General features: G+C 42.9%; 1 protein-coding gene and 1 pseudogene across 2 annotated transcripts in view; one reads left to right on the top strand and one right to left on the bottom strand.

Moving 5' to 3' along the window:
* The window catches only part of LRRC1 (leucine rich repeat containing 1), a 156,092-nt gene that overhangs the window by 129,518 nt on the left and 5,784 nt on the right, over positions 1-20,790 (bottom strand). The window lies entirely within an intron of this gene.
* Positions 4,357-5,823, top strand: LOC101350418 (inositol-pentakisphosphate 2-kinase pseudogene; annotated as a pseudogene).

Raw genomic sequence — 20,790 nt, 5'->3', positions numbered from 1 at the left:
TAAATTTTAGAAAGACTATATAAACCACATCACAAGTAATAACCCTCTGCTGTACTTGCCTTACAAAAACATCTTTACACAGATTTTCTTTTTAAACAGTAAGTTGCTAAAATCAAAACCAAACCCATTGCCATCGAGTTGATTCCAACTCATAGCTACCCTACAGGACAGAGGAGAATTGTCCCATAGGGTTTCCAAGGAGCGGCTGGTGGATTTGAACCGCCGACCTTTTGTTTAACAGCGCCACCAGGTAGGGGCACTGCTGCAGAGTAAGGGTTCCATTAGCTTTGCTCCTGGCCACTACGTAATTTCACTGAATCATTACAGTTACCTGAGATGTGGGGCATGCATAATACTTTCCCCCTCCCCCTATACTATTTTAGAATAAAGTTTTAGAAAGTCAAGTTATGTGAATAATTGTAACAAACTATTAGGTAAGCTGGGTCTATTGTAAAATGCAAATTTTCTATTAACATAATCCTATTAGCATCAATTTCTAGCTTTATTTAGAACATGTATAGTACCAGAAAGTACATAAGAATCTCTTTATAATACTGACCTTTACAGTCAGGACTAATAACCACACCACATAAGCTAATCACTTGATAACATGCTTTGAGAACAGTGCAAATAGGATAATAGTTAAACAACTATGAGCAGAATTATAATGGGGGCCTCTGCTATGGTAAAACCACTGCTCATTATGTTCAGTAAAACTCCCTCATTTTCCCAATGGATGCTCTTTTCTTTAATAACATGAGACTACAGCTATAAGTTACTTCCTGAAGGTAAGAAATCTAGCACCAGAAAATCAGTGCCACTGATCTTCTTAGAAAGATTATGTTTGAATGAGCCCATTAATATTTGGTGACCTGATTCTTAAAACGATATTTCAGTTCAGTGCTCTTTCTCTTAATAATGCAAAAATAACCCACTTCACAGGACAGTCACAACTCATGGCTCAGCAGGGTGGATTTTGGTGCAGCCAACACCATCTCCCTATGTTTGACCTTGAGGCATAAATGCTCAATGGTTAGCAGCACTGTTTTTCAAGCCAGACTGTATCAGTTTGAATCCCAACTCCACCATTTACCAGCTGTATGACCTTGGCAAGTTACTTAATCTCTCTGTGTCCCAGTGCTTTCATCTGTAAAACAGGGCTACCTATGTAAAAAATGAGACTGTAATTGTTGTGAGGATTAAATGAGTTAATCACGCAAAGTGTTTAAAACAGTTCAAGGCACATTGTTCAACAATTGTGAGCTATCTATATTATAATTACCATTACCCAGGCTTCCTCTCCTCAGTTCTGCCTTGCCCCAAGTCAAATACTTACCAGTTCCTACACTGCTATACTCTCCTTTGCAGCCCTATACAACCCAGTAAATGGCTCCACCATCCCCCAGTTGATAAATCCAAAATCTTACACCCAATACATTAGCAGGTCTTGTCAATTTTACCCTCAAGATATGTCTCACTACCTCATTGCCACCCCACCTCACCCCTAGTCTAAGCCACCATCAGTTTGTCTCTGAAACCTTTCAATAAGTAGCCTCTTCTCTGGGTTTTCCTGCTTCCTATCTTCCTACCTACAGTCTAACCTCCACCTAGCAGGCAGAGTAAACATTCTAAAGCATAAATCAGATATCTCATGTGCTTATGCTCCACTACACTTCAACTGAGGAAAAACAAATCCAAACTCCTTACCAGGCTCTCTGAGCCCCTACATGAGCCCCGTCAACAGGGCTGGATTAAGGCATGTGAGAACCCTAAACACCGATAATCTATAGTGTCCCCTCCTCTGTTTACTCACACATTTGAACAGGACATGTGATTTATATATACACACATGTATATATACATATGTGTGTGAGTGTCTTAGCTATCCATGATGTAACTTCTTTTTAATGTGACTATAATATGAGCGATTGAATGCAAAAGTGGCACATGTCACTTTAGCAGTATGAGATGAAATGGATTATAAAGTTTTTAGTGGGTGCAGGGTAGTAAGATTTTTACTATATACCATATTTTCTACAAAAAGAATATTCCACATATTCTTTAACAAAGAAAATGAGTCAGTGAACTAAGTTCTCAAAATGGAGCAGAGACCTGTCATCTATTAATATAATCTGTCCTTGCCTATGGGAGGGGACCGAAAGAGACAGATGTCAACAAAGGTGTTGAAGTGATAGGGGCCTCAGAGCTTAAACAACCTTGTGCGTGGGCGCCCTTGTGACCTTGTGTGAACTTTCCGTCAGCACATTCTCACGCAGTGGAGCTGGTAGCTATTTCATTTAGTGTCCTGCCCGTTCCCTTCCACTGCAATGCTTGCTTTTCCTTTTCTTGTCTTCTTGACATCTATGGGTCTTTGCTTTGCACAACTGGTGCCCCTGATTTGTTGGTGCCCTAAGCATGTGCTTACCCTGCTTATTGGGTAATCCGTCCCCGCCTGCCAACCTCTTCAAATTTATCTCCTACTCCTTTCCATACCAAGTGCTCCAGCCGCACTGGCCCTCATTCTGCCCTTAAACTTGCCAAGCTTATCCCCAAGCCTCTGCATGTACCTCTGCCATATTCACATGGCTGCGTCCCTCACGTTGGTGCAAATGTCACCTCCTCAGAGAAGCCATCTCAGCCTCAAATCTCTGAATAGTACAATGGTTAAGCACTTGGCTGCTAACTGAAAGGCTGGCAGTTCAAACCCACCTAGCATTTCCCCAGGAGGAAGACCTGGTGACCTGCTCCAGTAAAGATTACAGCCAAGAAAACCCCATGGAGCAGTTCTACTCCGTCACGTGGTGTCGTTATGAATCAGAATCGACTCAATGGCACCAACAACAACCACATTTCCCTGTTCTGTTTTCTTTATAGTTTTTTATCACTATCTGTAATTCTTAATTACTTATCCATTTACTGGGTATCTCCCTTGGCTAGAATGGAAGCTCCATAAGGGCATCTGAGATTATCTCTGTCTAGCAAGACAGCGGTAGCGGTGGTGGTTCACTGGTAGACTTCTGCCTTCCATGCTGTCAAGTGGATTCCAACTCACGGTGACCCCACGTATTACAGAGTAGAAATGCTGCATAGGATTTTCTTGGCTGTAATCTTTACAGAAGCAGTTTACCAGGCCTTTCTTCTGCAGATCCACTGGTTGGGTTCAAACCTTTAGGTTAGCAGTCAAGTGCAAATCACTTGTGCCAACCAGGTACTCTTAATCTTCAGCCCCTGTCTTAGTTTCTTAGTGCTACTATAACAGAAATACCACAAGTGGGTAGTTTTAAAAAACAGAAATTTATTTTCTCACAGCTTAGGAGGCTAGAAGTCTGAATTCAAAATATCAGCTCTAGGGAAAGTTCTGTCTTTTTGTTGGCTCTGGGGGAAAATCTTTGTCTTATCTTCTCTAGTACCAGCATTCCTTGGTTCGTTATTGATGTCCACAAGGTATCTGTCTTTCCCTCATTTTGCCTGCTTGCTTCTGTGCCTTAATCTGGTCTTTTTGTCTCAAAACTGGTTAGGTTTCACAAGACTGAGTCCAGCACAACTAACTGCTCCCCGGCTACCACCACCAACTGCTCTGACAGGGATCACAATAAAGGGTCCCAGACAGAGTTGGAGAAAAATGTAGAACAAAATTCTAACTCACAAAAAAAAAAGACCAGACTCACTGATCTGACAGGGACTGGAGAAACCATGAGAGTATGGCCCCCGGACACCCTTTTAGCTCAGTAATGAAGTCACTTCTGAGGCTCACCCTTCAGCCAAAGACTAGACAGGCCCATAAAACAAAATGAGACTAAAGGGGAACACCAGCCCAGGGGCAAGGACATGAAGGCAGAAGGGGACAGGAAAGCAGGTAACGGGGAATCTAGGGTCAAGAAGAGGAGAATGTTGACATGTCGTGGGGTTGGCAACCAATGTCACAAAACAGTATGTGTACTAATTGTCTAATGAGAAGCTAGTTTGTTCTGTAAACCTTCATCTAAAGTACAATTAATAAAAAAAGCAAAGATGAGAAGGGGACAGGGCAAGGAGAGTACTGGAAATGGAACAAACTGAACACAATTAAAGAGAATGTTGAGACATTGTGATACATGTAACTAATGTCACTGAAAAATTTGTGTGGAAATTGTCAAATGGGAACCTAACTTGCTATGTAAACTTTTACCAAAAAACTCGATAAAATATTATTTAAAAAAAAAAAAAAAAAAGGAGTCGAGGCCATCGGGTCAAGCGGAGGCGACAGCTGACAGGCGCTCCTCCCCCAATCGCTGCTGCTGCTGCCCAGCGAGACCCTGGCCACTAGCTCATGTCGCTGCATCTGGAGCCCGCGAGGCGCTAGAGCAGCACTGGGGGATGGAAGCGGGGAAGACGGATGAGAATGAATGGAGGTACCACGGCGAAGGCAACAAGAGCTTGGTAGTGGCCCACAAGCAGCGCTGGGTGGTACTGCGTTTTCTGAAGTTTCATCCAAATAGGAATAAGGCCTCAGAAGAAATATTTCAGCACCTACAGAACACAGTAGACTTTAGCAAAAATGTCACGAAGGAGTTCTTTGGGGAGAACTACGTTCACTCTGAGGAAGTTGTTCAGCTGCCTTTAGATTTTGTGAAACAGCTTTGTTTAAAGATACAGGCGAAAGACCAGAATCTCGCTGTGACAAGGACCTGGACACTCTCAGTGGTTATGCTATGTGCCTTTCTAACTTAACCAGACTTCAGACCTACCACTTTGTAGAGCACCGACCGTTCTGTGTGTAGAGATTAAGCCAAAATGTGGATTTATTCCTTTCTCCAGTGATGTCACACGTGAGATGAAGCAAAAAGTATGCCGTTACTGCATGCATCAGCACCTCGAGGTAGCAACTGGAAAGTGGAAGCAGATAAGTAAATACTGTCCCCTCGATCTCTACTCAGGAAATAAACAAAGAATGCACTTGGCCTTGAAAAGTTTGTTACAGGAGGCACACAACAACGTAAAGATATTCAAGAACGGAGAATTAATCTACGGCGGCAAGAAGCACGGGACTCAGTGGCTAACTGGAATGAGCTCGCGCACCACCTGAAGCCTTTCTTCTTCCCTTCCAACGGCCTGGCCAGCGGGCCGCACCGCACGGGGGCTGTCATCCGCGAGCCAGTCCACATCCTCACGTGGATACTGCTGAGTGGCACCGACAAGAGCCGGCCAGGCACCTGGAGAGCTGTGCCCACCACACAGGGCCCTCGAACCTCCAAAGCCAGCCCCTTCAGCAGGCAGCGGTGCTGTCAAGGAAAAAACACCCCGGAGCACTCGGGGTTACCGAAGGGCTGTCTTCTGTACAAAACCCTCCAGGTGCAGATGTTGGATGTGCTAGACATCGAGGGCCTCTACCCTCTGTACAGCTGGTACCTGCAGGAGTTTCCTGAGCAGAGAAAAACATTACAAATAGATAGGCCTTACAATGAAGCGGTTTATTAGAAGTTGCTTGATCTTTCTACTGAAGATGATGGGATGCTGGCTTATGTGTTAACAAAGGTGCAGCAGTACCGTGTGGCCCTGACTGCCAAGGACTGCTCAATCATGATCACCCTCTCCCCTTGTCTGCAGGACGAAAGCCCTGGTCACAGAGCTGTTGTCCCTTCATTGAAGTCCCACCTTGCCTTCTCGGTGTCTGTGCTGGACCTTGGCCTCAAGCCCTATGACAGCATTCCTCACCAGTCCATGCTGGATGGCAAGATCGTCACCTACTACTCCAAGGCTATGCACACCAAGGATGCTGCCGCTGCTGCACCGCCCAGATTCGAGAGAAATGAGGACTGCACACTTGTTCTGCACAAAGTCTAGCTTTTCTCCTGCAGTGTCTTTGGAACTCAAACATAGAAAGTGAAGGCTAATAAAAGCTGTTTTCTGTTGTGTTGGGTGACTTTTGGCCGTGAATGTTTTTGTTTAACCTTTGTTGAAGCATGGCTGCCTCTCATAGACATGGAATTGAATAGCACTAGAAATGTCTTTCAGGAGAAGGAGTGTATTGACGTGAGCCCAGCAGTGTGCTGTTCCCAGGAACGCCTTTCACGTTCTTAAAACAGAAGCTTCTGCAAAAGTGCTCTGAAGACATTCTGGGTGGTTCTTCATTCTCAACCAGGCTCACGTCTGATTCTCTAATGCAAAAAGCCTTATTACTGAGACCCAAGGTTTGGTCCTCCTACCACCATACTCTTAACATAGAAAGCTTGAGTGGCCACATGCATCTTACAGCGTGGACGTTCAAGAACACATGGATACTACTGGAACTTCGCTTCAGCCAAGTCACGTGGTTGCTTTTTAAGTGTGAGCTGCCCATTGCCGCAGAGCGAGCGTGCCAGCTGGGATGTCGGCGTGAGCGTTGAGGTGGGCGTGGTGGCTGCCTGGGCCAGCAGGGGGTGCAGTGACTCTCACTGAGGGGCTCCCTCCATCGAGCATTTGCACCGCGTTGGCTGAAGTTGCCTCTTTAACGTTAGGGAGAGCAATGGTATACCCTTTCCCACCTGAAACTGCTGCTGTGGAAAATGGGAGCAGAGATGTAACTGGCTGGAGCTGCCGGTCACTGGGCCGTCCAAGGGCAGGGCTCCTGACCTGTTTGTCTCTCTGGACATTCTGATGTGTTTCCCTTCCTCCTTGGTTTCTTTTTGCGCCCGTTTCTACGCTGAGGCTGGTGGGCAGGTGAGCGCCCCTGGAGGTTGACCAGAGGCCCTGCTGCTGATCAGCAGTGTGCTCAGCTGCTGTGAAACCCTGTTGGGGTCTTGGCATCAGCTTTTTTCTACGGTAGGTTGTACAAATTGATTATATCTTCACTTTGAGGGACTAACGAGGGCTTATTGTAACAAAATATATTAGTGAAACCATGGGATTGTATGAAAATGCTACAGGAAAAATAAGGAAAATATTTTGCTGATTGTAAACTTTTGTGGGAAATATTGTGATAACTTGAGAATTACACTTGTTTGAACCAAAAAAAAAAAAGTGGTTAGGTTTAACACAACCTTATGCTGATACTCATTAATATAACAAAGAATATCCTATTCCCAGATGGGATTACATCCACATGTATGAGGTTTAAGATTTACAACCCATATTTTGGGGGAACACAATTCAATCCATAACAGTCCCCAAACTAAATTTTCTGAAATACAGTCTCTCTGGTACTTCAACCAAAAGTGAAGTTTCAAACAACCACCTCTGAATTGCTTGAGTTCACTTAAGAAGGTGACAGAAAGTCCCAGCCAGATGCCCATTTCACCTCATTTCTAAAGGATGAGGAAATGAAACTGACACAGAAAAGAAAAAAAAAAAATCAGTGTTCAAGGGTAGTTGTTTGTGTTGGGTGTGTGTTAACCAAAGAATATCTGCTGATCTTTTCCCCTTATTGGTTCTGGGAATCAAACACTGACCACACAGCAGGCTACACATTTGAAGCAGCTTCTCCTTACTATCAAATCCTTGATTATAATGCGTAAACCCAGCCTTGTGGTTCCATAAACCTCAGTGAGCATAAACCTCAGTGAGCAACCTCACTGAACACACGCACAACTGTGGCACCACTCTCCTAAGGACAGCGTGGGGCATCAAGTCACAAAATCAGCATCAGAGGAGGTCAGAATTCACGAGGACCTTGGACATCACTCATACCAGCCCTTCACCACTCAGATAAGGAAACTGAGGTTCAAGAGATGGCATGATTTGCCCAACATCACACTGCTAGCGTTGAGCAGAGTGAGGACAAGAACCCAGGACTGACCAACTCCCAGACCAGTGCTCCTGTCACTCCATCACGATGCCACCTATACATGCAAGGACTGCAGACAGCCCAGCTCTTCTTGGCATAGTCTTCAAGCTCTCACTTACAGTTTTGGCCCAAACCCATTTCTAAATCCACTCCTCAACAGGGTTTACAGCTTCCCCAAGAACGCTGTTCAAATATGTTCTAAACGTCTGCTCTGTGCCAGCCACCCTGTTAAGCAGCAGGACCATGAAGGACAGATGTATAGCTTTAAGGAACTTGCTTTGGTGGGGGGACAGAGATAATTACACAAAGAGTAATGACACAGGTATCTCCAGAGACCACAGAGGAGTATTATCTCCTGCACTGCGTCCCATGAGGAGGAGCAAAGAAGGGAAAGAGTACGTCACAGCAGGTGGAATAATATAAACAAAGACTTAGAAGCATGAAACAGTATATCGGCCACTAATGGCAGCTAACTGTTGCTGAAGCACAAGGTTCAAGCTGGAATGGGATGGGAAGGCTTGGCAGAGGACAGGAATGTTCCAGGTGGTATACTGAAGGTATAGGGAAGTCACGCATCACATCTGTGTTTTAGAAAGATCACTCTGGTGAGAGTACTAAGAAAAGACGTGAAGGAGGCAAGAATGTAGGTGTTTGGACCTCTACCACAAACAGTCAATATTAATAACAACAACAATCAAATTTTATTACGTACTTTCTATATGCCAGACACTCTTCTCAGAATTTTATACGTTAACTCATTTAATTCTCATACAACCTCATGAGGTAGGGACTATTATTACCTTCTTTTTACAGATGAGCAAACTGAGGCACAGAGAAGCTAAGATACTTGTCCAAAGTGTCACAACTAAGAGGACAATCTCTTAACCACTATGCATGCTGTCTCTTCAAGCAAGAGGCCTGAACTGAGACTTCAACAAAAGGAATGGAGGGGCTGCATCATCCAGCCATCACACCAGCTTAATGCCCAAGTTTCAGGTCCCCCAAATCTTGCACACTGTCCTGCCCTCCACCTCAACTCAGTGAGAGTCTGTGCTCCATAACACAATGTCACAGCACCTCACAAAAGCTCCCTGTCTGCAATGCTCTCCCTGCCCTTCCCAGTCAGTCTGACCCCACTTTTGGTGAAAACCAGAGTTCTGCATCCCTGACTGCCTCAATTCTAATGAGCCTCCTTGAAGGGCCCACAGTGACTCTTGGTTTACAGACCCATTTGGCACTTAGCTACATTTAGAAAAACACAACACTAAACTCTCCCCCACTAAAGACTGTAGGCTACTTGAGGGCAAGAATTAAGATGTTAGTCTTGCAAAAACCTAGCACAAACCTAGCACAAATATCTGATTAACTGACCAAACCTACCTGGGGGGCTTTTACAGAACTACAGAAAAGAATTATAGTCAAGGATAAAAGGAGCATGGACAACAAAGCAAGCCTGTAGGCCTATTTTTCCAGCCGCAGAAAGACTACAGGACTTGGAGTCAGCAGCTAAGATATGTGGCCCATGTCTTTACCTCTCTAGACTTTAGTTTCTTGAGCTGTAAAATGAGTACCTTTCTACAATCTCTAGGCTCTATTCAACTCTGACTAAAAAAAAAAAATTAACAATCTAGCAATATCTATTACAATTTGTAACACTGGTTTGAATTATGTCCCCCAAAAAATGTGTGTATCAATTTGGCTGGGCCATGATTCCTGGTACTGTGTGATTTTCCTGTATGTTGTAAACCTGCTTCTGTGATGTTGGTGAGGGGGGATGGGTGGCAGTTGTGTTGGTGAGGCAGGACCTTATCTACAAGACTGGATTGTGTCCTGAGGCAATCTCTTGAAATATAAAAGACAGAAGTGAGCAGAGAGACAGGGGGACCTCATACCATCAAGAAAGCAGGGCCAGGAGCAGAGCACGTCCTTTGGACCAGGGTCCCTGCGCAGAGACACTCCTAGTCCAGGGGAACACCGAAGAGAAGAAGGCCGACAGAGAGAAAAAGCCTTCCCCTGGAGCTGACGCCCTGAATTTGGACTTTTAGCCTACTTTGACTATAAGGAAATAAACTTCTCTTCATTAACCATTAACCATCCACTTGTGGTATTTCTGTTGTAGCAGCACTAGATGACTAAGACACGCTGATAAACCTTTCAACCAGTAATTATGCTCCCTGAAATTTGCCTTAAAGAAACAAAGTAGTATATACAAGAATGTTCAATCCAGCATGGTTCATCCACTGCAAAGAAAGAGAAACAATTTAAATATCCAGCGATAGAAGACTAGTTAAATAAATCAACCGTGGTATACCCAACACAATGGAATACTGTGGCACCAGCGTCAACACTAAAATAGATGTATACACACTGATATGGAAGATATTCAAGTAAAAAGAGCAACTGGCAAAACAATTTATGTAGTAGGAGTCCTCTCTTCTGTTTTAATAAGAAGAACTACATGGTGGTATATGAAGAGAAAAAAATCTGTAAGAGTACAATCTAAAATTGTTAATGGCTGGTATCACTTAGGAAATGTCACTTTTTATTCTCTGAATTCTTTTAAGCATCCAACACATATCCTGTTGTTAACTGTCACTGAGTCAATCTGACTCATGGTGACCCCATGTGCACAAAGCAGAACTGTGCTCCATAGGGCTTTCAAGGCTGTGACCTTTCGGAAGCAGATTGTCAGGCCTCTCTTTTGAGGTGTCTCTGGGTGGATCACATAAAAACAAGGTCATACTATGACCCAAGTAGCAGGATCCTCAGAGCATCTTCAGAAGAGCGCTAGGCATTCTAAATCAAGGCAAGAAGCCACAGCCCCACATGACATTCCACAAAGTTTGAAAGCCACTTTCTGGCCTTCACAACTGCTCATCTGACTCCAGCTCCTATTCCCCACCACAAGCCAGCTGACAGCCCCTCCTGATTATCTTTTCCCCAAAAGCAGGTATGGATTGTGGAAAGAAAGGTGACTACAGTGGTCAGGGTGGACAGAGTCCTCTCCATTTGGACATACAATCCAGAAGTCAGTCTAGACCATACTGTAATTAGGTGTAACATCTCTTTCCACACACCACATGACAAACCCATTCCTTGGAATCTTTGAAAACAAATATACCAAATTTCTTCCAACTGAGTTAAACTCTCTGGAATCCAGAAATTACAGCCTAGATAGGGAAACTCTTCAAAATAATGACGAGCAAAACAATGTAAAGTATTCCATCTTACTTCTAGGAGTCCACAGTATTTTACACTACACACACACACACACACACACACACACACACACACACACACCATTAGATCTTCTAAAATACCACATGCAATAGCAAATTACCATTCCTGTCCACTAAATAATACCCAAGAGAAAGTTAATGGACATCTAGAAGTTCGTTCTATGCATTTACTGAGGCCTGGCCCATGATCTCACCACTCCTCATAACTATCTTATGAGGCAAAGGGCAAGCGTTCCCAGCCCTGCATTCTGGGTAGAGTCCTAAAATAGGCTAACTTTCCTAAGACTTCTGTGAACAGAGTGAGAAGCCTACAGTACTCACTGGATCCTCAAAGTCCTGTTGCATGCCACAGCGAAATCATGGTTGAGATTTTTGTCATCATTGCTAAGAAATGTTTACACTATGATTTCTGACCCTCCTGTGTGAATATCAGCTATACTTTGCCCCTAAACTTTTGAGTCTGGGGTAAAGGGTCCTTTCTAAAGAGATCCCAAACGCCTACTTCTCACAGTGAACAGAAGTTGCAAGGTCTAGTAGAGAGGATAATGCACTGGAATGGAGTGAGAACAAGTTGAGGGGTTTCCTTCCCACTGGGAGCTCCTGGAAAGAGGGGAGTGGAGACTGTGGAAGCAGGCTCATTTTACCATTTTATCATACTGAAAGCATGATCCAATCTATGTCAACAAACCCATGTATGTCAAAATAAAACTGTGCTCCATAGGGTTTTCAATGGCTGATTTTTTTCCTTTATTGTTATAGTTTAAATGAAGTTTACATTTCAAGTTAGTCTCCCACACAAAAATTTATACATACATTGTTATGTGACCCTAATTGCTCTCCCTATACTGTGACAACATGCTACTTCCCACCCCCGATTCCCCATGTCCATTCAACCAACTCCTAACCCTCTCTGCCCGTCCATCTCACCTCAGGACAGAGGCTGCCCGTTTAGTCTCTTGCATCTACTTGAGCTAAGAGGCACACTCCTCAGAGTCCAGTCCAATCCCTGTCTGAAGAGCTGGTCTCGGAAATTGTTTCAGTTCTGGGCTGATAGAGAATCCAGGGGCCATGCTTTCCGGGGTTCCTCCAGTCTCAGTCAGACCAGTAAGTCTGGTCTTCTTACTAGAATCTGAGGTCTGCACCCCACCTTTCTCCTGCTCCATCAGGGACTCTCTGTTGTGTTCCCTGTCAGGGTGGTCATTGGTGGTAGCCAGGCACCATCTAGTTCTTCTGGTCTCAGGCTGATGAGGTCTCTGGTTTACGTGGCCCTTTCTGTCTCTTGGACTAATACTTTCCTTGTGTCTTTGGTGTTCTTCATTCTCCTTTACTCTAGGTGGTTGGGACCAATTGATGCATCTTAGATGGCCACTTGCAAGCTTTTAAGACCCCAGACGCCACTCACCAAAGTGGGATGCAGAACATTTTCTTAATAAGCTCTGTTATGCCAATTGACCTAGGTGTCCCCTGAAAGCATGGTCCCCAGACCTCTGCTCCTGCTACTCTGTCTCTTAAAGTGTTTGACTGTATTCAGGAAACTTCTTAGCTTTGGTTTAGTCCAGTTGTGCTGACTTCCCCTGTAGTGTGTGCTGTCCTTCCCTTCATCTAAGATGATTCTTATCTACTATCTAGTTAGTAAATAACCCTCACCCTCCCACTCCACCCTCGTAACCATCAAAGAATGTTTTCTTCTGTGTTTAAACCTTTTCTTGAGTTCTTATAATAGTGGTCTTATACAGTATTTGTCCTTCTGTGACAGACTAAATTCACTCAGCATAATAAGGTCCAGCTTCCTCCATGTTATAAGGTGTTTCACAGCTTCACCATTGTTCTTTATCGTTGCGTAGTATCCCCGTGTGCGGATATACCACAATTTGTTCAGCCATTCATCCATTGATGGACACGTAGGTTGTTTCCATGTTTTTGCTATTGTGAACAGTGCTGCAATGAACATGGGTGTGGGTATATCTATTCATGTGACTGCTCTTATTTCTCTAGGATATATTCCAAGGAGCGGGATAGCTGGATCATATGGTACTTCTATTTCTAGCTTTTTAAGGAAGTGCCAAATCAATTTCCAAAGTGGTTGTACCATTTTACATTCCCACCAATAGTGTATAAGTGTTACAGTCTCTCCACAACCTCTCCAGCATTTATTATTTTGTGTTTTTTGGATTAGTGCTAGCCTTGTTGGGGTGAGATAATATCTCATTGTAGTTTTGATCTGCATTTCTCTAATGGCTAACGATCGTAAGCATTTCTTCATGTGTATGTTAGCCACCTGAATGTCTTCTTTGGCAAAGTGCCTGTTCATATCCTTTGCCCATTTTTTAATTGGGTTATTTGTCTTTTTGTTGTTGAGGTTTTGCAATACCTTGTAGATTTTAGAGATTAGATGCTGACTGGATTTGTCATAGGCAAAAATTTTTTTCCAGTCCATAGGCTGTCTTTTGACTCTTTTGGTGAAGTCTTTTGATGAGCATAAGTGTTTGATTTTTAGAAGCTCCCATTTATCTAGTCTCTCTTCTGGTGCTTGCGCATTGTTACTTATGGTTCATACTGTGTTTATGCCATGTATTAGGGCTCCTAGCTCAATGGCTGATTTTTGGGAAGTAGATCGCCAGGCGTTTCTTCCAACGCACCTCTGGGTAAATCTGAACCTCCAACCTTTCGGTTAGCAGCCCAGCATGTTAACTGTTTGCGCCACCCAGGGATTCCAATGTCAACTCCAGAAAAGTTTTATTAAATGATTGCATTTACTCAAAGACCTTGAGCTATTTTTTAAAAAGACAGGCCAGCAACGAGTTTACTTCCAAGTTACTCTAGAATAATAAACAAAAATTCTACAAGTATTAGTCTTTTAAAGCCTCAGCAGAGGATGATGAAACTAACGTTCTTGGAACAGCAAATAGTGCACATTCATATTGCTCATAAAAATAGAATCCACAGGGTTACCAGTGTCACTGTGGGTGCATTTTCATAAACTTGATGACCACAATCATCTGAACAAAACCAGAAATAAACAAGCTCTTTTTACCCATAATGCATCTGGCTGTCCATTTCTCTCCCAAGCAAATTCGTAAATACAGACTTGCCATATTTTAGAGAGCAATTTATAAGTTGAGCACAGGGACACCCCACAATCAAGGAAAATATGTCCACCAAAAGGAGGTAAATCTTTGTATTTTGTGGCCAACAAGTATTTATGCAATGCCTCGGATGGGTCAGCACGACTTGGAAGGTGGTATGGTAGAAACAGCATTGGACTAGAGGGCAGGAACCTCCCAGTATAAAAATCTTTGGCAATGTTATCTCCTCCTCTTCTTATCCTCTACTTATCCCCATAAGTACTGTATCGTTTCCTCTGCTCGACTATTGCAAGAAGCCCTGGTGGCACAATGGTTAAACACTCGGCTGCTAATCAAAGGATGACAGTTCAAACCCACCAGCACGCTCCACAAGAGAAAAGACCTGGCGATCTGTTCCCATAAATATTACAGCCTAGGAAATCCTATGGGGCAGTTCTATTCTGTCATATACAAGGTCGCTATGAGTCAGAATTGACTGGACAGCACACAACAGACTACTGCAATGGGCTCCTGACTGGTCTCCCTGGCTCTGTTCTCTAAAACAAAGATCCAGCTGTACTGCACCTCTGCTTACTTGCCTTCAGTGGGGTTCCTCTGCCTACAAAATGGAACTCATCTCCTTAGCAAAACTGACCAGACCCCTTTCTGATCTGGTCCCAGGCTCCTCTCTAGTCACTTCCTCCCACTCATGCACCCCACATTCCAGTCTCCTTGAAATGACTGGTTTCATCAGCAACCAAATGCTTTTTCCCTCCTGCCAGCCTAGTTTGAACACCACCACCTACCTCTGAAGCTTTCTCTCAACTCTGCAGAAAGCATGAGACTTCTCAAAGCTGTCTTGGCGTTCTGCAGAGGCTCCCTCCTAAGAACTCATCACACTCCCATGCTGACTCCTTGCTCCGTGGTGAGCCCCCAGATGGGGCAGTACAGCATAGTGGTAAGCGCACATAGGGAGCTGAGTTCAAATGCTCTCTCCAGAACTGACCTTAGCCAAGTTTCTTAAACACTCATAAGCCTCAGCTTCTGCATTTGCAAAACTGCAAGTATAATGGCAGAAGTGGGTTGTTATTCAGATTAGAGAAATACTTTACGTAGGGCACTTAATATATGGAACCCAATAAAAATCTCAATAAGTTGTGGCTGTTAGCAGATACTCACTGAATGTTTTTTTAAATCAAAGAGACTCTAATCTCCACTTGCCTGAAGCAAATTACAATTTCTCTAAGTCTCAGTTTTCTGACCTGCAAAGTGGGAGGGGACGGGTGCTGGGGAAGGGAGTCTAATGTATACAGGAATGCAAGGAGGCACCCAACTAATACATAAGAACAATCAGAAGACAATTAAGTGTGAAACTGTGTAACAGTAACATTGTAAAACTAACAGGAGATTTGAGAAATCAGAACTGTTTCCTTAACTTGAGAAATGTGTGGATAACCACTATAAAGGGAAAATACTCTCTTGCTCCCCAACTCCTATTCCTGTGGTGTGCACTTACTTTTATTATAATGTTATTTAAATATGTACTAACGTAAAACTAGGTATGTCCTCCTTAGGCTTTAGGTCTTATAAAACCATAAGTCAAAACCATTTAAAAATCAGATGCAAAACCAATAAAATTCAAAAGGACTCAACATTAAGTTAACATGACAGATGACGGTGATAAGGGAATTTTGCAGACACTGCATCACTGCTCACAATGTGAATGCAGAACTGACCTCATTCGTGGTGCACGTTCCTGGCAATTCAGTGTGTATGCATCACCGTGGGCTCTGTGACCCCTTCAGCTACCAACCACTATTCTCAAACCAAACTGTCACGAAATCTTTGGCCATACAACTTACAGCCATCACCTGACCAAAACACATCATTTCTGTAGTAAGTCCAAATCTGCTCTTTCCCCGTTTGCTGGAGACTACTAAAGGAACATTGAAACATAGGCACTAAAATCTATGACACTGTTCCAGATGTTAGAAAATCTGTGATTTTTTATTATTGAAAAGCACATTTAAAAACTTAGTTATGGTTTAAAAAAATAACTGGGAAGCTTCTGGGAAAATGTCCTTAAACTCCAGTTTAAGAAACATTGTTCTATAATAAAAGTGTCTTGCCACAGTATCCAGAATTACCTTATAATACATCTTAAATCTAACAATGTGCTGGCAATCTGTAAAGTGCTTTACACCCATTTATTTCTTTACTAATTTAACACCTAGGAATCTAAGGTTTGGAGAGAGTATTCAAGAGATGGAGCAGTGTTTTGAACTACCTGATTCCAGTACCCCTGCGCTCTGCCTCTTCAAGACAAGCCCTGTACACAATAGATGGATCCTGATAGAAAGGGAGAAAAATGTGGGACATAAAGTCAAATTCTTATAGAATCCAGATGTAGTGGACCTATTGAGGCTGGAGGAGTCCCCAAGACTACTGCTCGGAGTTACTCTTCAAATCTTAAATTAAAACTATCCCCTGAAGTCACCTTTAAACTAAGTTAACAGTTTAGCTCCAAAAGTAAAGATTGTCACTCTTGAGTATTGTATTACTTTTTGAAGTTATCTATAAAGACCAAATGGGAATGGCGATGGAAAAATCTCATTGATTAAGGGTAGAGTCGCACAATTATTGTACCTGCTGTCAACAAGTTATACACCTGTAAAAAGTTGAATTGGCAAAAGTTGTGTGATAGATATATTTATAATAACTACAAAAAGAAAAGAGTAGCTGCTGAGGCTGCTATTACAACCAAAAACCTCATAATATTTGGTTCCTTGGGTCATGGTTTCATGGGACATCCAGTTACTTTGCCTAAGAATGTGTTTAGTGCCTCTGTTCTACCACTTTGGTCACTGCATAGTGCCTAGGGTCTTAAAAGCTTGCAAACAGCCATGCAAGGCAGGACAACTGGTCACCATACGACTGGAGCAACAGAGGAAGGAGAGGCAGGAATAGAAGAAGGATATGGAATGTGTGGCTAATTACCTCCAAGAACAACTGCCTCCCTGGCCATGAGACCAGAAGAAATGAATGGTGCCTGGCTACCATTACTGAACATTTTGATCAAAGATTCTACAGAAGAATCCTGATCAAAAGGGGAAAAATACAGAACAGAATTTCAAATTCTCATGTACTCCAGACTTTCTGGATCCATAGAGGCTGGATGAACCCCCAAAACTCCTGTCCTGAGATAATCTTTTTTTTTTTTTTTAATTTTATTGTGCTTTAGGTGAAAGTTTACAGCTGAGATAATCTTTAATCCTTAAACCAAAAATATCCCCTTAAGTCTTCTTAAAACCAAACAATAGTTTAGCTTAACTAGTAAAAAAAAATCTGCCTTGAGCATTAAGCTCTTTTTAAGAAATATCTATATGGGATCAAAGTGACAACAGCAACTTGAAAGATTAGACAGGAACCTTAGGGGGCAGTGAGTTTATGTTAATGGGGGAGGAACAACTCAGAAAAGGTGGGTGAGAATGGCTTCACAACTCAAACAATATAATCAATGTCACTGAATTACAAATGTAGAAACAGTTGAATTGGTGTATGTTTTTCTGTGTATATTCTCAACATAATAAAATACATTCAAAATAAAAGGACCAAATGGACAACAGCTATTTTAAAGTATAGACGAGAGGTGGCACGGAGTTTAAGTCAATGGTAGTGAAACAATTAGAACAGAAAAAAGGAGAATGTTGACACAGTGTGAAGAATGTAACCAATGTCACTGATTATTATGTCTAGAAACTGTTGAATGGGGTAGGTTATGCTGTGTATATTTTCACCAAAAATAAAATAAAATATTAATATAAAAAAAGACAAGCCCTGTAACTGAAGAGCCTCAGCAGAAAGAGACCAGCAATGGACAATGTGAATCCAGGTTAAACCAACTACATGAGAGTGAAAAATTGAGAGAGAAAAGATGGCATTTTGAGGAAAGAAATGGCAGAATTTAGTGACAAGACGGATGTAGAGGAGAAAGGAAGGATCAAAGCTAAGTCCACTAACATTTGAGACAGGAAGAATGGCTGTCCCACCCCTCAGAAATGGAAGTGCTGGGAAAAGTTTGGGAGATAAGACCTAAATTCAAACATAGTGGGTTTAAGACAAAAATAACTTATTCCAAATGGGGATGATGCCCTCTTAATAGGTAACAGTTGGCAATGTTGAACATGAAGTCATATTCATAGCAACAATGCTTACAATCCATAAAAATTATGTGAAAGATAAGGCAGTCAAAGGTGCCCAGCGGAGAAGAGATGGAGAACAAAGACTGGTGAGACAAGGGCACTGGATTTTGAGTCATTACTAGTTCCAATAGATTGGTGTACAGTAGAAGTCAGAATATAGGAAGGGAAATTATGATGGCTAAGAAACAGAGGCAGCCTACTCATGACCAACACACGTGAAAACTCATTCATGCAACAAGCATTTAAGTGCCCACTATGTACCTGGCAGTGCAGTGGTTAAGAGCTTGGCTGCTAGCCAAAAGGTCAGTAGCTTGAATCTACCAGTCACTCCTTGGAAACCCTATGGGGCACTTCTACTCTGTCCTATAGGGTCGCTATGAGTCGGAACCAACCTGACAGCTCATAACAACAACAATGTACCAGACACTGTTCTAGGTTCAACTGTGAACAAAAGCACCTTTGCCCTCATACAGCTGATATTCTAGTAGGGAAAACAGACAAAGAACAAGTAAGTGAATATATAGTCTGGAGGGGAAAAAATAAAGCAGGATACAGAGATAGAATAAATAAAGTGGGCAGGCATTTGAGATAATGTCATCTGTCAATCAACAAATGATCAACTGAACTCTAAAAGGAAATGACAAGATGAAAATCAACGTTTTAAGCAATGAATGCTTAAAACCAGCCTAGACGCTGTGTTGATTGTAGACAAACAGCAGTAAAATACATATTTGAAGGTACAGTGAAACCTGAGAGAGCCGGAATTCGATGGGATTGCCTTGTTTTTCCAGGTCTCGTGAGTTTTCCACCTTTAACAGGGTGCAGTCTTATCACTTTCCTATCGCTCTCTGTTAGTGGAAAATACTTGAGTTTTCCTTCTCTGACAAGTGTCTGCCTTATATAGCTTCTGGCTTTTGCAGGTTTTACTGTATTTGAGAATAGTTGCACACTGAAGGGAAAACTAACCTCATCAGAGACACTGAAGAATTACAAAGGAGAAGCCAAAGATCCCATGGGGGGAGACAAAACGGCTTTACTACATGGATGAGCATTACTTTTGAAATCCCTTTCAACCTGAATATTCCCTCATTTTATTGGAAACGGATAGATGCCAGAGCAGTGATATGCTTAAGGGAAGAGAAAGAAGACGAGGAAGATTCTTGTAAGACTCTGCATTCATTTAAATAACTGTTTACTGAAAAGGACCTACTGGGTGCCAGGATCCTGTCCTCATAAGGGTGAGCAAAAACTTGAAGGCATCTCCAGGAGGCTAACGTGGGATCAACTCTGTTAAGACAGATCTAAAAGGGATCAACTGTGTGTGTTGGGGGGTGGGGCAAGGTGGTGAGAAAGGGATGTTGAGACTATCATACGGCTGTGGCCAGCGTTCTGAAGCTTTCTCAGCTGAACAGGAGTGTTGAGAGGCTACCACAAAGTTGAACCACAGCTGAGGATTGGTGGTGCAGGTTCAGCAGAAGATCAGTTAGAATAAGGCAAGTAAGCATCAAATTAGCAGCTGGAATGCTGCCCAGGGATCAGCATCAGAAAACAGTCTCCCCATCTAAGCTGCCTGAGTGGGCTCATCTTAACCATACTAAAGCCTTTGAGAGCAAAATTCTCAAACATTTCTGAGAGAAGTTGAATAAACAAAATTCTGTGCGTGACCTGACCTTATCATAGAACCAGACGATGCTGATTCTGAGGACAAGGAGATATTAAACTGGGATATTAATTATATGAAACTGCCACAGAATGTAAAAAAAAAAAGAAAAAAACCAACTGGTTCCAGGAGCAGCCAGATTCCTACGCGAGGCACATCTACAGCTCAGAGGACAGGAGCGCACAGAGGCACCTGAGCAGCTGGGCCATGAGCAACACCAACAACCACAACTCCCACACCTCAAGAAGTCCTGCCTGGGCGTGGTGGTGTGCAGCCGTGACTGCTTGGCCAAGGTGAGTGAAAAAGTCTAACTGCACCCTACCACCTGTGACAAAGCCTGGAAGAAGCAGCAAAGGAAACTGTCCCAGCTGCAATGGGCCTCTGAAGCTAATTTCTTGCCAAGCTGTGGGGGCTTCCTAGTCACCAACTTCTGGAGGCACAATGGATCCTTCATCATTTTCCAGTCAAAGGGACAGCATGATCATCTAAAACCAGAACCCAAAATAGAAGCATAGGCAAGAAGAGCAATGAAGAAAGTGCACACGGCGTCTTCCTCCACCTCTCTGAAGCTCAGAGACAAAGAAATCTGTTTCCAGCAGATATCCGTGGAACCACCTGCAGCCAAAACTAGCTGCCATCTGTAATGGCCAAATCCAGGGGGTGATCTTTATGAAGAGAAGGTGACTGTGGATTTTAACAGCTATTCCCTTTCACCACATACCATTCACCCCAGGAGGACCCTTTTCTCCTCACCTATACCTCTCACCCTCACCATCAATATTCCCCACCAGTTTTCAAAAAATAAATTAAACCTATTGCCATCGAGTCAATTCCCAACACAGGCCAATCAGAATCCTGACAACAAGGTGAGGGTAAGACCCCT

Source organism: Trichechus manatus, unplaced genomic scaffold, assembly GCF_000243295.1.
Source record: "Trichechus manatus latirostris isolate Lorelei unplaced genomic scaffold, TriManLat1.0 scaffold00172, whole genome shotgun sequence".
Lineage (NCBI taxonomy): Eukaryota > Metazoa > Chordata > Mammalia > Sirenia > Trichechidae > Trichechus > Trichechus manatus.
The sequence above is the reverse complement of the archived record's forward strand: the minus strand, read 5'-3'. Positions and strand labels throughout refer to the sequence as shown.